Source organism: Ambystoma mexicanum, chromosome 10 (assembly GCF_040938575.1).
Source record: "Ambystoma mexicanum isolate Mex_15411 chromosome 10, UKY_AmexF1_1, whole genome shotgun sequence".
In the NCBI taxonomy this organism is placed as follows: domain Eukaryota; kingdom Metazoa; phylum Chordata; class Amphibia; order Caudata; family Ambystomatidae; genus Ambystoma; species Ambystoma mexicanum.
In genome coordinates this window covers 1340942725-1340954874 of record NC_090932.1, presented here as the reverse complement: position 1 = coordinate 1340954874, position 12150 = coordinate 1340942725, and positions in this window count along the sequence as shown.

The following is a 12150-nucleotide window of genomic DNA, read 5'->3' as shown; positions in this document are numbered from 1 at the left end:
CAGAGTCAACTGATGAAGAGGGCGGAGAAGGTGCTGTGGAGCACAGCGGCGGGGATCCGACCGCCAGCCGGAGACGCAAGGCCCGGCTCCCCTCCCGTGTTGTCATCTCGTCGGGGAGTGAGGAGTCCGGTGCCGCGTCCCAGGCCGCAGCTGCCGGGGGGAGGTCCAAGAGGCGGAGGTTGCAGTTGGACTCCTCGGCAGCAGAAGGGGCAGCTGGGACCCCACAGGGCCCAACAGTGGAAGATGGCAGGGAGTCATCCAGGTTGGTGGGGGGTTTGGTGGAGGAGGAGGCCGTGCAAGCACCAGAGACGGGGTCTGGAGGTGGGGATCCCACTGGTGCTAGTGGTGCAGTGCAGGACCAGGGACAGGAGGCAGCACAGGCCGCCGCGGAGGTGCCTGTGTGCAATCCTGTCCCCGATCCTGTCCCTGCATCATCTTGCACCAGCAGGGATGCCTACGTCCAGACCTGTTTTCAGGCAGGGGATGAGCTGACGTCAACTGGCCTTCCTCTGCCTGCGGACATGGCCATCCAGGTCCGGGTTGAGCCTGTCCTGGCTGGTGTGGCGTTGCGTCAACGGGCCATGCGAGGTGACCTGCAGTCTTTTCATGGAGAGACTGCACGTCATCTCGAATGGCTCGTTGACCACGTCAGCCTGCTGGGACAGGTTACCCAGGCCGGATTCTGCCGTCTGATGGGGCTTGCTCCGACCCCCTCCTCAACTGGACCCCCTACGCGCCAGTCGTCCTCTGTGCCATCTTCCCACCCATCAGTCACCTGGGTGCCCTGTGGAGCTGCCTCTGACGGTGCGGCCAGGCTGGTGGAGGAGGCATCCCTGCCACAGTCGGGAGTCGGAGGTCCAGCAGGGGTGGCCACATCAACAACTGCACCCCAGCCGGCGGAGGATGTGCAGGCAGCAGGAGGCAGTGCACGGGCAGAGGCAGAGCAGCAGCAGCAGCAACATGGTGGGAGACATGAAGGCTCGGGGCTTTCGACATTGGAGGGGCAGGCATCAGCCGGAGGGCAGGGGGACCCAGGACAGAGAGTGTCTTCCGTGTGGCAGCGGTTGGGCCACGCCATAGGTGCGGAGCGGCGGCGGGCGGAAGAGGCGCGGCTCACAATGGTCAGGGCGGAGAACTCCATGCAGAGGGCCCTGAGGCGGGCCGAGTGCCTCGAGGCAATCCGCAGGGGGTTGGAGGAGGACACGGCATCGTCCCTGCGGACCCTCGGGGCCACGGAACTGGACTGCCTCCGGGACATCGAACAGGAGTTCGATGATGCCCTGGCCCGGGACACCACGGAGTGAGCCGCTGGACTTGCCCACCGCCTTTGTATATAGTTCTTTAGTTTTAGGTTTCCTTTGTTTCTTAATATGATTTGGAGTCGACGGACACTGCTCCACTTTTTGTATATAGTTGATTTTTAGGTAGGTTTTTTAGTAGGTTTCCTTTGTTCAGTTGGGCTCATGGACCCTTGGTAGTTTTTTACATAGTTCTTTGTTGCATGGAGATTTTTTTACATTTGACTTTGGACACATTTTTTTGGGATTCTGATTTGCATTTTTTGGTTTTTATGCGGACAGCAAGCTTATTTTTTCTCATTCACATTGTAGCTTGTTTCCTTTCTTTTGCATTTTATTATTTTTTTCAATACAATTTTGTTTCCATACTTCACTGTGTGGTATCATCTCATTGGTTTCATGCATGTCATGTTGGGTGTTTTCCCATTCAATTGCAACCATTGTGTGTGACGGACATGGGTTCATTAGCTTCATGAACATTGGGGGTGTAACATGTAATTTCCATTTCCATGTGGGTGAATGGGTTACTTGGTAGGGCTTTTTGGCTGTGGAGGCTGACCATTACGCACATGATTGGGGATTATGAGGACCTGGTGGAGGCTGCCCCTGGTGGCTGGGGGGTGGGGGTGGTGGGAGACATGGGTGGGGGCCTGGTGGAGGATGCCCCTGCACTGCTGGGGGGTGGGGGTGGTGGGAGACATGAGTGGGGGCCTGGTGGAGGGTGCCCCTGGTGGCTGGGGGGTGGGGGTGGTGGGAGACATGAGTGGGGGCCTGGTGGAGGGTGCCCCTGCACTGCTGGGGGGTGGGGGTGGTGGGAGACATGGGTGGGGGCGTGGTGGAGGGTGCCCCTGCACTGCTGGGGGGTGGGGGTGGTGGGAGACATGAGTGGGGGCCTGGTGGAGGGTGCCCCTGCACTGCTGGGGGGTGGGGGTGGTGGGAGACATGAGTGGGGGCCTGGTGGAGGGTGCCCCTGCACTGCTGGGGGGTGGGGGTGGTGGGAGACATGAGTGGGGGCCTGGTGGGGGCTGCCCATGGTGGCAGGGGGGTGGGGGTGGTGGGACACATGAGTGGGGGCCTGGTGGAGGGTGCCCCTGGTGGCTGGGGGGTGGGGGTGCAGGGGGACATGAGTGGGGGCCTGGTGGAGGCTGCCCCTGCACTGCTGGGGGGTGGGGGTGGTGGGAGACATGAGTGGGGGCCTGGTGGAGGCTGCCCCTGGTGGCTGGGGGGTGGGGGTGGTGGGAGACATGAGTGGGGGCCTGGTGGAGGCTGCCCCTGGTGGCTGGGGGGAGGGGGTGGTGGGAGACATGAGTGGGGGCCTGGTGGAGGCTGCCCCTGCACTGCTGGGGGGTGGGGGTGGTGGGAGACATGAGTGGGGGCCTGGTGGAGGCTGCCCCTGGTGGCTGGGGGGTGGGGGTGGTGGGAGACATGAGTGGGGCCTGGTGGAGGGTACCCCTGCACTGCTGGGGGGTGGGGGTGGTGGGAGACATGAGTGGGGGCCTGGTGGAGGCTGCCCCTGGTGGCTGGGGGTGGGGGTGGTGGGAGACATGAGTGGGGGCCTGGTGGAGGCTGCCCATGGTGGCAGGGGGGTGGGGGTGGTGGGAGACATTAGTGGGGGCCTGGTGGAGGCTGCCCATGGTGGCTGGGGGCTGGGGGGAGACATGAGTGGGGGCCTGGTGGAGGCTGCCCATGGTGGCTGGGGGTGGGGGTGGTGGGAGACATGAGTGGGGGCCTGGTGGAGGCTGCCCCTGGTGGCTGGGGGGTGGGGGTGGTGGGAGACATGAGTGGGGGCCTGGTGGAGGGTGCCCCTGCACTGCTGGGGGGTGGGGGTGGTGGGAGACATGAGTGGGGGCCTGGTGGAGGCTGCCCCTGGTGGCTGGGGGGTGCGGGTGGTGGGAGACATGAGTGGGGGCCTGGTGGAGGCTGCCCATGGTGGCAGGGGGGTGGGGGTTGTGGGAGACATTAGTGGGGGCCTGGTGGAGGCTGCCCCTGGTGGCTGGGGGGTGGGGGTGGTGGGAGACATGAGTGGGGGCCTGGTGGAGGCTGCCCCTGCACTGCTGGGGGGTGGGAGTGGTGGGAGACATGAGTGGGGGCCTGGTGCCTGGTGGAGGCTGCCCCTGGTGGCTGGGGGGTGGGGGTGGTGGGAGACATGAGTGGGGCCTGGTGGAGGGTACCCCTGCACTGCTGGGGGGTGGGGGTGGTGGGAGACATGAGTGGGGGCCTGGTGGAGGCTGCCCCTGGTGGCTGGGGGGTGGGGGTGGTGGGAGACATGAGTGGGGGCCTGGTGGAGGCTGCCCATGGTGGCAGGGGGGTGGGGGTGGTGGGAGACATTAGTGGGGGCCTGGTGGAGGCTGCCCATGGTGGCTGGGGGCTGGGGGGAGACATGAGTGGGGGCCTGGTGGAGGCTGCCCATGGTGGCTGGGGGTGGGGGTGGTGGGAGACATGAGTGGGGGCCTGGTGGAGGCTGCCCCTGGTGGCTGGGGGGTGGGGGTGGTGGGAGACATGAGTGGGGCCTGGTGGAGGGTACCCCTGCACTGCTGGGGGGTGGGGGTGGTGGGAGACATGAGTGGGGGCCTGGTGGAGGCTGCCCCTGGTGGCTGGGGGGTGGGGGTGGTGGGAGACATGAGTGGGGGCCTGGTGGAGGCTGCCCATGGTGGCAGGGGGGTGGGGGTGGTGGGAGACATTAGTGGGGGCCTGGTGGAGGCTGCCCATGGTGGCTGGGGGCTGGGGGGAGACATGAGTGGGGGCCTGGTGGAGGCTGCCCATGGTGGCTGGGGGTGGGGGTGGTGGGAGACATGAGTGGGGGCCTGGTGGAGGCTGCCCCTGGTGGCTGGGGGGTGGGGGTGGTGGGAGACATGAGTGGGGGCCTGGTGGAGGGTGCCCCTGCACTGCTGGGGGGTGGGGGTGGTGGGAGACATGAGTGGGGGCCTGGTGGAGGCTGCCCCTGGTGGGTGGGGGTGGTGGGAGACATGAGTGGGTGCCTGGTGGAGGCTGCCCATGGTGGCTGGGGGGTGGGGGTGGTGGGAGACATGAGTGGGGGCCTGGTGGAGGCTGCCCATGGTGGCTGGGGGGTGGGGGTGGTGGGAGACATGAGTGGGGGCCTGTGGAGGCTGCCCCTGCACTGCTGGGGGGTGGGGGTGGTGGGAGACATGAGTGGGGGCCTGGTGGAGGCTGCCCCTGGTGGCTGGGGGGTGGGGGTGGTGGGAGACATGAGTGGGGGCCTGGTGGAGGCTGCCCCTGGTGGCTGGGGGGTGGGGGTGGTGGGAGACATGAGTGGGGGCCTGGTGGAGGCTGCCCCTGCACTGCTGGGGGGTGGGGGTGGTGGGAGACATGAGTGGGGGCCTGGTGGAGGGTGCCCCTGCACTGCTGGGGGGTGGGGGTGGTGGGAGACATGAGTGGGGGCCTGGTGGGGGCTGCCCATGGTGGCAGGGGGGTGGGGGTGGTGGGACACATGAGTGGGGGCCTGGTGGAGGGTGCCCCTGGTGGCTGGGGGGTGGGGGTGCAGGGGGACATGAGTGGGGGCCTGGTGGAGGCTGCCCCTGCACTGCTGGGGGGTGGGGGTGGTGGGAGACATGAGTGGGGGCCTGGTGGAGGCTGCCCCTGGTGGCTGGGGGGTGGGGGTGGTGGGAGACATGAGTGGGGGCCTGGTGGAGGCTGCCCCTGGTGGCTGGGGGGTGGGGGTGGTGGGAGACATGAGTGGGGGCCTGGTGGAGGCTGCCCCTGCACTGCTGGGGGGTGGGGGTGGTGGGAGACATGAGTGGGGGCCTGGTGGAGGCTGCCCCTGGTGGCTGGGGGGTGGGGGTGGTGGGAGACATGAGTGGGGCCTGGTGGAGGGTACCCCTGCACTGCTGGGGGGTGGGGGTGGTGGGAGACATGAGTGGGGGCCTGGTGGAGGCTGCCCCTGGTGGCTGGGGGTGGGGGTGGTGGGAGACATGAGTGGGGGCCTGGTGGAGGCTGCCCATGGTGGCAGGGGGGTGGGGGTGGTGGGAGACATTAGTGGGGGCCTGGTGGAGGCTGCCCATGGTGGCTGGGGGCTGGGGGGAGACATGAGTGGGGGCCTGGTGGAGGCTGCCCATGGTGGCTGGGGGTGGGGGTGGTGGGAGACATGAGTGGGGGCCTGGTGGAGGCTGCCCCTGGTGGCTGGGGGGTGGGGGTGGTGGGAGACATGAGTGGGGGCCTGGTGGAGGGTGCCCCTGCACTGCTGGGGGGTGGGGGTGGTGGGAGACATGAGTGGGGGCCTGGTGGAGGCTGCCCCTGGTGGCTGGGGGGTGGGGGTGGTGGGAGACATGAGTGGGGGCCTGGTGGAGGCTGCCCATGGTGGCAGGGGGGTGGGGGTGGTGGGAGACATTAGTGGGGGCCTGGTGGAGGCTGCCCCTGGTGGCTGGGGGGTGGGGGTGGTGGGAGACATGAGTGGGGGCCTGGTGGAGGCTGCCCCTGCACTGCTGGGGGGTGGGAGTGGTGGGAGACATGAGTGGGGGCCTGGTGCCTGGTGGAGGCTGCCCCTGGTGGCTGGGGGGTGGGGGTGGTGGGAGACATGAGTGGGGCCTGGTGGAGGGTACCCCTGCACTGCTGGGGGGTGGGGGTGGTGGGAGACATGAGTGGGGGCCTGGTGGAGGCTGCCCCTGGTGGCTGGGGGGTGGGGGTGGTGGGAGACATGAGTGGGGGCCTGGTGGAGGCTGCCCATGGTGGCAGGGGGGTGGGGGTGGTGGGAGACATTAGTGGGGGCCTGGTGGAGGCTGCCCATGGTGGCTGGGGGCTGGGGGGAGACATGAGTGGGGGCCTGGTGGAGGCTGCCCATGGTGGCTGGGGGTGGGGGTGGTGGGAGACATGAGTGGGGGCCTGGTGGAGGCTGCCCCTGGTGGCTGGGGGGTGGGGGTGGTGGGAGACATGAGTGGGGCCTGGTGGAGGGTACCCCTGCACTGCTGGGGGGTGGGGGTGGTGGGAGACATGAGTGGGGGCCTGGTGGAGGCTGCCCCTGGTGGCTGGGGGGTGGGGGTGGTGGGAGACATGAGTGGGGGCCTGGTGGAGGCTGCCCATGGTGGCAGGGGGGTGGGGGTGGTGGGAGACATTAGTGGGGGCCTGGTGGAGGCTGCCCATGGTGGCTGGGGGCTGGGGGGAGACATGAGTGGGGGCCTGGTGGAGGCTGCCCATGGTGGCTGGGGGTGGGGGTGGTGGGAGACATGAGTGGGGGCCTGGTGGAGGCTGCCCCTGGTGGCTGGGGGGTGGGGGTGGTGGGAGACATGAGTGGGGGCCTGGTGGAGGGTGCCCCTGCACTGCTGGGGGGTGGGGGTGGTGGGAGACATGAGTGGGGGCCTGGTGGAGGCTGCCCCTGGTGGGTGGGGGTGGTGGGAGACATGAGTGGGTGCCTGGTGGAGGCTGCCCATGGTGGCTGGGGGGTGGGGGTGGTGGGAGACATGAGTGGGGGCCTGGTGGAGGCTGCCCATGGTGGCTGGGGGGTGGGGGTGGTGGGAGACATGAGTGGGGGCCTGTGGAGGCTGCCCCTGCACTGCTGGGGGGTGGGGGTGGTGGGAGACATGAGTGGGGGCCTGGTGGAGGCTGCCCCTGGTGGCTGGGGGGTGGGGGTGGTGGGAGACATGAGTGGGGGCCTGGTGGAGGCTGCCCCTGGTGGCTGGGGGGTGGGGGTGGTGGGAGACATGAGTGGGGGCCTGGTGGAGGCTGCCCCTGCACTGCTGGGGGGTGGGGGTGGTGGGAGACATGAGTGGGGGCCTGGTGGAGGGTGCCCCTGCACTGCTGGGGGTTTGGGGTGGTGGGAGACATGAGTGGGGGCCTGGTGGAGGGTGCCCCTGCACTGCTGGGGGGTGGGGGTGTTGGGAGACATGGGTGGGGGCCTGGTGGAGGCTGCCCATGGTGGCAGGGGGGTGGGGGTGGTGGGAGACATGAGTGGGGGCCTGGTGGAGGGTGCCCCTGGTGGCTGGGGGGTGGGGGTGGTGGGAGACATGAGTGGGGGCCTGGTGGAGGGTGCCCCTGCACTGCTGGGGGGTGGGGGTGGTGGACGACATGGGTGGGGGCCTGGTGGAGGCTGCCCCTGCACTGCTGGGGGGTGGGGGTGGTGGGAGACTTGAGTGGGGGCCTGGTGGAGGGTGCCCCTGCACTGCTGGGGGGTGGGGGTGGTGGGAGACATGAGTAGGGGCCTGGTGGGGGCTGCCCATGGTGGCAGGGGGGTGGGGGTGGTGGGAGACATGAGTGGGGGCCTGGTGGAGGGTGCCCCTGCACTGCTGGGGGTTGGGGGTGGTGGGAGACATGAGTGGGGGCCTGGTGGGGGCTGCCCATGGTGGCTGGGGGGTGGGGGTGGTGGGAGACATGAGTGGGGGCCTGGTGGAGGGTGCCCCTGCACTGCTGGGGGGTGGGGTTGGTGGGAGACATGAGTGGGGGCCTGGTGGAGGCTGCCCCTGGTGGCTGGGGGGTGGGGGTGGTGGGAGACATGAGTGGGGGCCTGGTGGAGGCTGCCCCTGGTGGCTGGGGGGTGGGGGTGGTGGGAGACATGAGTGGGGCCTGGTGGAGGGTACCCCTGCACTGCTGGGGGGTGGGGGTGGTGGGAGACATGAGTGGGGGCCTGGTGGAGGCTGCCCCTGGTGGCTGGGGGGTGGGGGTGGTGGGAGACATGAGTGGGGGCCTGGTGGAGGCTGCCCATGGTGGCAGGGGGGTGGGGGTGGTGGGAGACATTAGTGGGGGCCTGGTGGAGGCTGCCCATGGTGGCTGGGGGCTGGGGGGAGACATGAGTGGGGGCCTGGTGGAGGCTGCCCATGGTGGCTGGGTGTGGGGGTGGTGGGAGACATGAGTGGGGGCCTGGTGGAGGCTGCCCCTGGTGGCTGGGGGGTGGGGGTGGTGGGAGACATGAGTGGGGGCCTGGTGGAGGGTGCCCCTGCACTGCTGGGGGGTGGGGGTGGTGGGAGACATGAGTGGGGGCCTGGTGGAGGCTGCCCCTGGTGGGTGGGGGTGGTGGGAGACATGAGTGGGGGCCTGGTGGAGGCTGCCCATGGTGGCTGGGGGGTGGGGGTGGTGGGAGACATGAGTGGGGGCCTGGTGGAGGCTGCCCATGGTGGCTGGGGGGTGGGGGTGGTGGGAGACATGAATGGGGGCCTGGTGGAGGCTGCCCCTGCACTGCTGGGGGGTGGGGGTGGTGGGAGACATGAGTGGGGGCCTGGTGGAGGCTGCCCCTGGTGGCTGGGGGGTGGGGGTGGTGGGAGACATGAGTGGGGGCCTGGTGGAGGCTGCCCCTGGTGGCTGGGGGGTGGGGGTGGTGGGAGACATGAGTGGGGGCCTGGTGGAGGCTGCCCCTGCACTGCTGGGGGGTGGGGGTGGTGGGAGACATGAGTGGGGGCCTGGTGGAGGGTGCCCCTGCACTGCTGGGGGGTTGGGGTGGTGGGAGACATGAGTGGGGGCCTGGTGGAGGGTGCCCCTGCACTGCTGGGGGGTGGGGGTGTTGGGAGACATGGGTGGGGGCCTGGTGGAGGCTGCCCATGGTGGCAGGGGGGTGGGGGTGGTGGGAGACATGAGTGGGGGCCTGGTGGAGGGTGCCCCTGGTGGCTGGGGGGTGGGGGTGGTGGGAGACATGAGTGGGGGCCTGGTGGAGGGTGCCCCTGCACTGCTGGGGGGTGGGGGGGTGGGAGACATGGGTGGGGGCCTGGTGGAGGCTGCCCCTGCACTGCTGGGGGGTGGGGGTGGTGGGAGACTTGAGTGGGGGCCTGGTGGAGGGTGCCCCTGCACTGCTGGGGGGTGGGGGTGGTGGGAGACATGAGTAGGGGCCTGGTGGGGGCTGCCCATGGTGGCAGGGGGGTGGGGGTGGTGGGAGACATGAGTGGGGGCCTGGTGGAGGGTGCCCCTGCACTGCTGGGGGGTGGGGGTGGTGGGAGACATGAGTGGGGGCCTGGTGGGGGCTGCCCATGGTGGCTGGGGGGTGGGGGTGGTGGGAGACATGAGTGGGGGCCTGGTGGAGGGTGCCCCTGCACTGCTGGGGGGTGGGGGTGGTGGGAGACATGAGTGGGGGCCTGGTGGAGGCTGCCCATGGTGGCTGGGGGGTGGGGGTGGTGGGAGACATGAGTGGGGGCCTGGTGGAGGCTGCCCATGGTGGCTGGGGGGTGGGGGTGGTGGGAGACATGAGTGGGGGCCTGGTGGAGGCTGCCCCTGCACTGCTGGGGGGTGGGGGTGGTGGGAGACATGAGTGGGGGCCTGGTGGAGGCTGCCCCTGGTGGCTGGGGGGTGGGGGTGGTGGGAGACATGAGTGGGGGCCTGGTGGAGGCTGCCCCTGGTGGCTGGGGGGTTTGGGTGGTGGGAGACATGAGTGGGGGCCTGGTGGAGGCTGCCCCTGCACTGCTGGGGGGTGGGGGTGGTGGGAGACATGAGTGGGGGCCTGGTGGAGGCTGCCCATGGTGGCAGGCGGGTGGGGGTGGTGGGAGACATGAGTGGGGGCCTGGTGGAGGGTGCCCCTGGTGGCTGGGGGGTGGGGGTGGTGAGAGACATGAGTGGGGGCCTGGTGGAGGGTGCCCCTGCACTGCTGGGGGGTGGGGGTGGTGGGAGACATGGGTGGGGGCCTGGTGGAGGCTGCCCCTGCACTGCTGGGGGGTGAGGGTGGTGGGTGACATGCATTGTTGATCAGTAGTGCAAGGTGACATGTGGGTTGGCTGGGGGGCATGCCCATGGTGGATGGGCTGCCTGCGGGACATGAGCAGGGGTGCAGGGTAGTCCCCCATGGTGTGGGCTGCCTGCAGGGGCCGTGGAGGTTGTGGAGCGTACACCTGGGAGGACCCACACGGCCAATTCACGTGTAGTACTCCCCAGAACCCCTGAAATACACATTCCCTGCTGAAATCGCGTGTGCAACTTCCCGCGCACCCCTGAAATACACGTACCCTGCTCGCACTGGGACAATCGCGTGTGGAACTTCCCGCGCACCCCTGAAATACACGTACCCTGCTCGCACTGGGACAATCGCGTGTGGAACTTCCCGCGCACCCCTGAAATACACGTACCCTGATGAAATCGCGTGTGGAACTTCCCGCGCACCCATGGAATACACGTACCCTGCTCGCACTGGCCCATTCGCGTGTGGGACTTCCCGCGCACCCCTGAAATACACGTACCCTGATGGAATCGCGTGTGGAACTTCCCGCGCACCCATGGAATACACGTACCCTGCTCGCACTGGCCCATTCGCGTGTGGAACTTCCCGCGCACCCCTGAAATGCACGTACCCTGCTGAAATCGTGTGTGGAACTTCCCGTGCACCCCTGAAATACACGTACCCTGCTGTAATCGCGTGTGGAACTTCCCACGCACCCCTGAAATACACGTACCCTGCTGGAATCGCGTGTGGAACTTCCCGCGCACCCCTGAAATACACGTACCCTGCTTGCACGGGGCCAGTCGCGTGTGGAACTTCCCGCGCACCCCTGCAATACACGTTCCCCGCTTGGCGTTTGCTGTTTGCCAGCCCGGTGAACTGGTCCAGGGTTAGCGCAGCCCTTTGCGATGATTTTGCGATTTTGATGGCTTTTCCTTGCGCGAGGGCGTTCTTGGGGGCGTTACTGGCGCTGCTGCAGGGTCGCTGCGATTCTCTGCGCCACGGCTGGTTTGGAAGCCTAAAATCCATGAATACGCTGTGCGCGGAAATCGGTTTTAGCGCACGTGCCTGGCGCAGTCAATCGCACGCGGACACTCTGCGCCAGCCGCTTGCGACACTTTTCTGCGAAATTCTATGAATTACCCTCTAAATCTGGAGATCTTTACATGCACTACATATTTAAAAAACCGTCAGCAAGAAATCAATTTAACCATGCATTTTGTTGTAAAAAGAAAATGGAACATGCAATTTCACATTCTTACTGTCTTTGGGTTCTAAAAGCTATCTAGTATTCATTAATACTGCCTGTACCATAGATGAATTCCTCTTATCATTAATTCCTTGTATACCATTAATAGATTGGGGATACAATTGGGACTGACCTGCAGTTCAGTTTCCATGCATGTCTATCCTTTACGCCTCAGCCCTACCCACTGTCTACACTTTGACCTTTTAGTCAAAAGTCAGGTTAGAAACAATAAGTTCTCTTTCAAAACATAATTATTCTCATTACCAATTTAGATTAAGAAAACATCAATGTCTTTCGGGCATCATGAAAGACAAGGAAATTCTTTTCTAGGTCAATTTGACCTGGCCAAATCAAAACTCCCTTGCAAGAAAACCCAACCACAATTAATTGGTGAACCCTATTTATACTTTCTCCGCTTGAGTTGCAACTCTATTCCGCCCAGCTCCCCTGACTGGCCTGCAGAATAGGCTCTCCTCGGCAGCCACTCCCACCTTCGCGCCCAGGATTCTTCAGGACACCGCAGCAGCCTTGAAGCCTGTCACAATGCAAGCTACCCCGATAACCTCTGCTAACAGCCTTGAAAGCGCCAGCGATATTTGGCCAGACCTTTGTGCTCAGACAACACATCTGGCCCAACTTTCTCACTCGATGTAACAGAACTCACAAACTGTCACAGTTACACAATACAAAGGGGAGAGAATTCGAAACTCTCTCCCGAACCACAGAAGCCGAATGAAGTCGACCCTCCCACCGTGGTTGGCACAGGTACCTGATAGTATAAAACAGGTACCACGTGACAGCCAATGGCGGGAAGAGGAGTTAGGGAGAGGTTGTGGATAGGGTAGGGGATTTTAGTAACACCAGATAGAGGGTTAGAGAACACCTAGTTTGGATAGGACAGGGGAAGCAACAGGGAGAGAACCCTACCTATAGTATCTTGTAACACCATATACCTGTAACATTCATAACCATATCCTCGTTAGTTACAACTGATCTTGATACACCTTAATACGTGCACTGAGGTC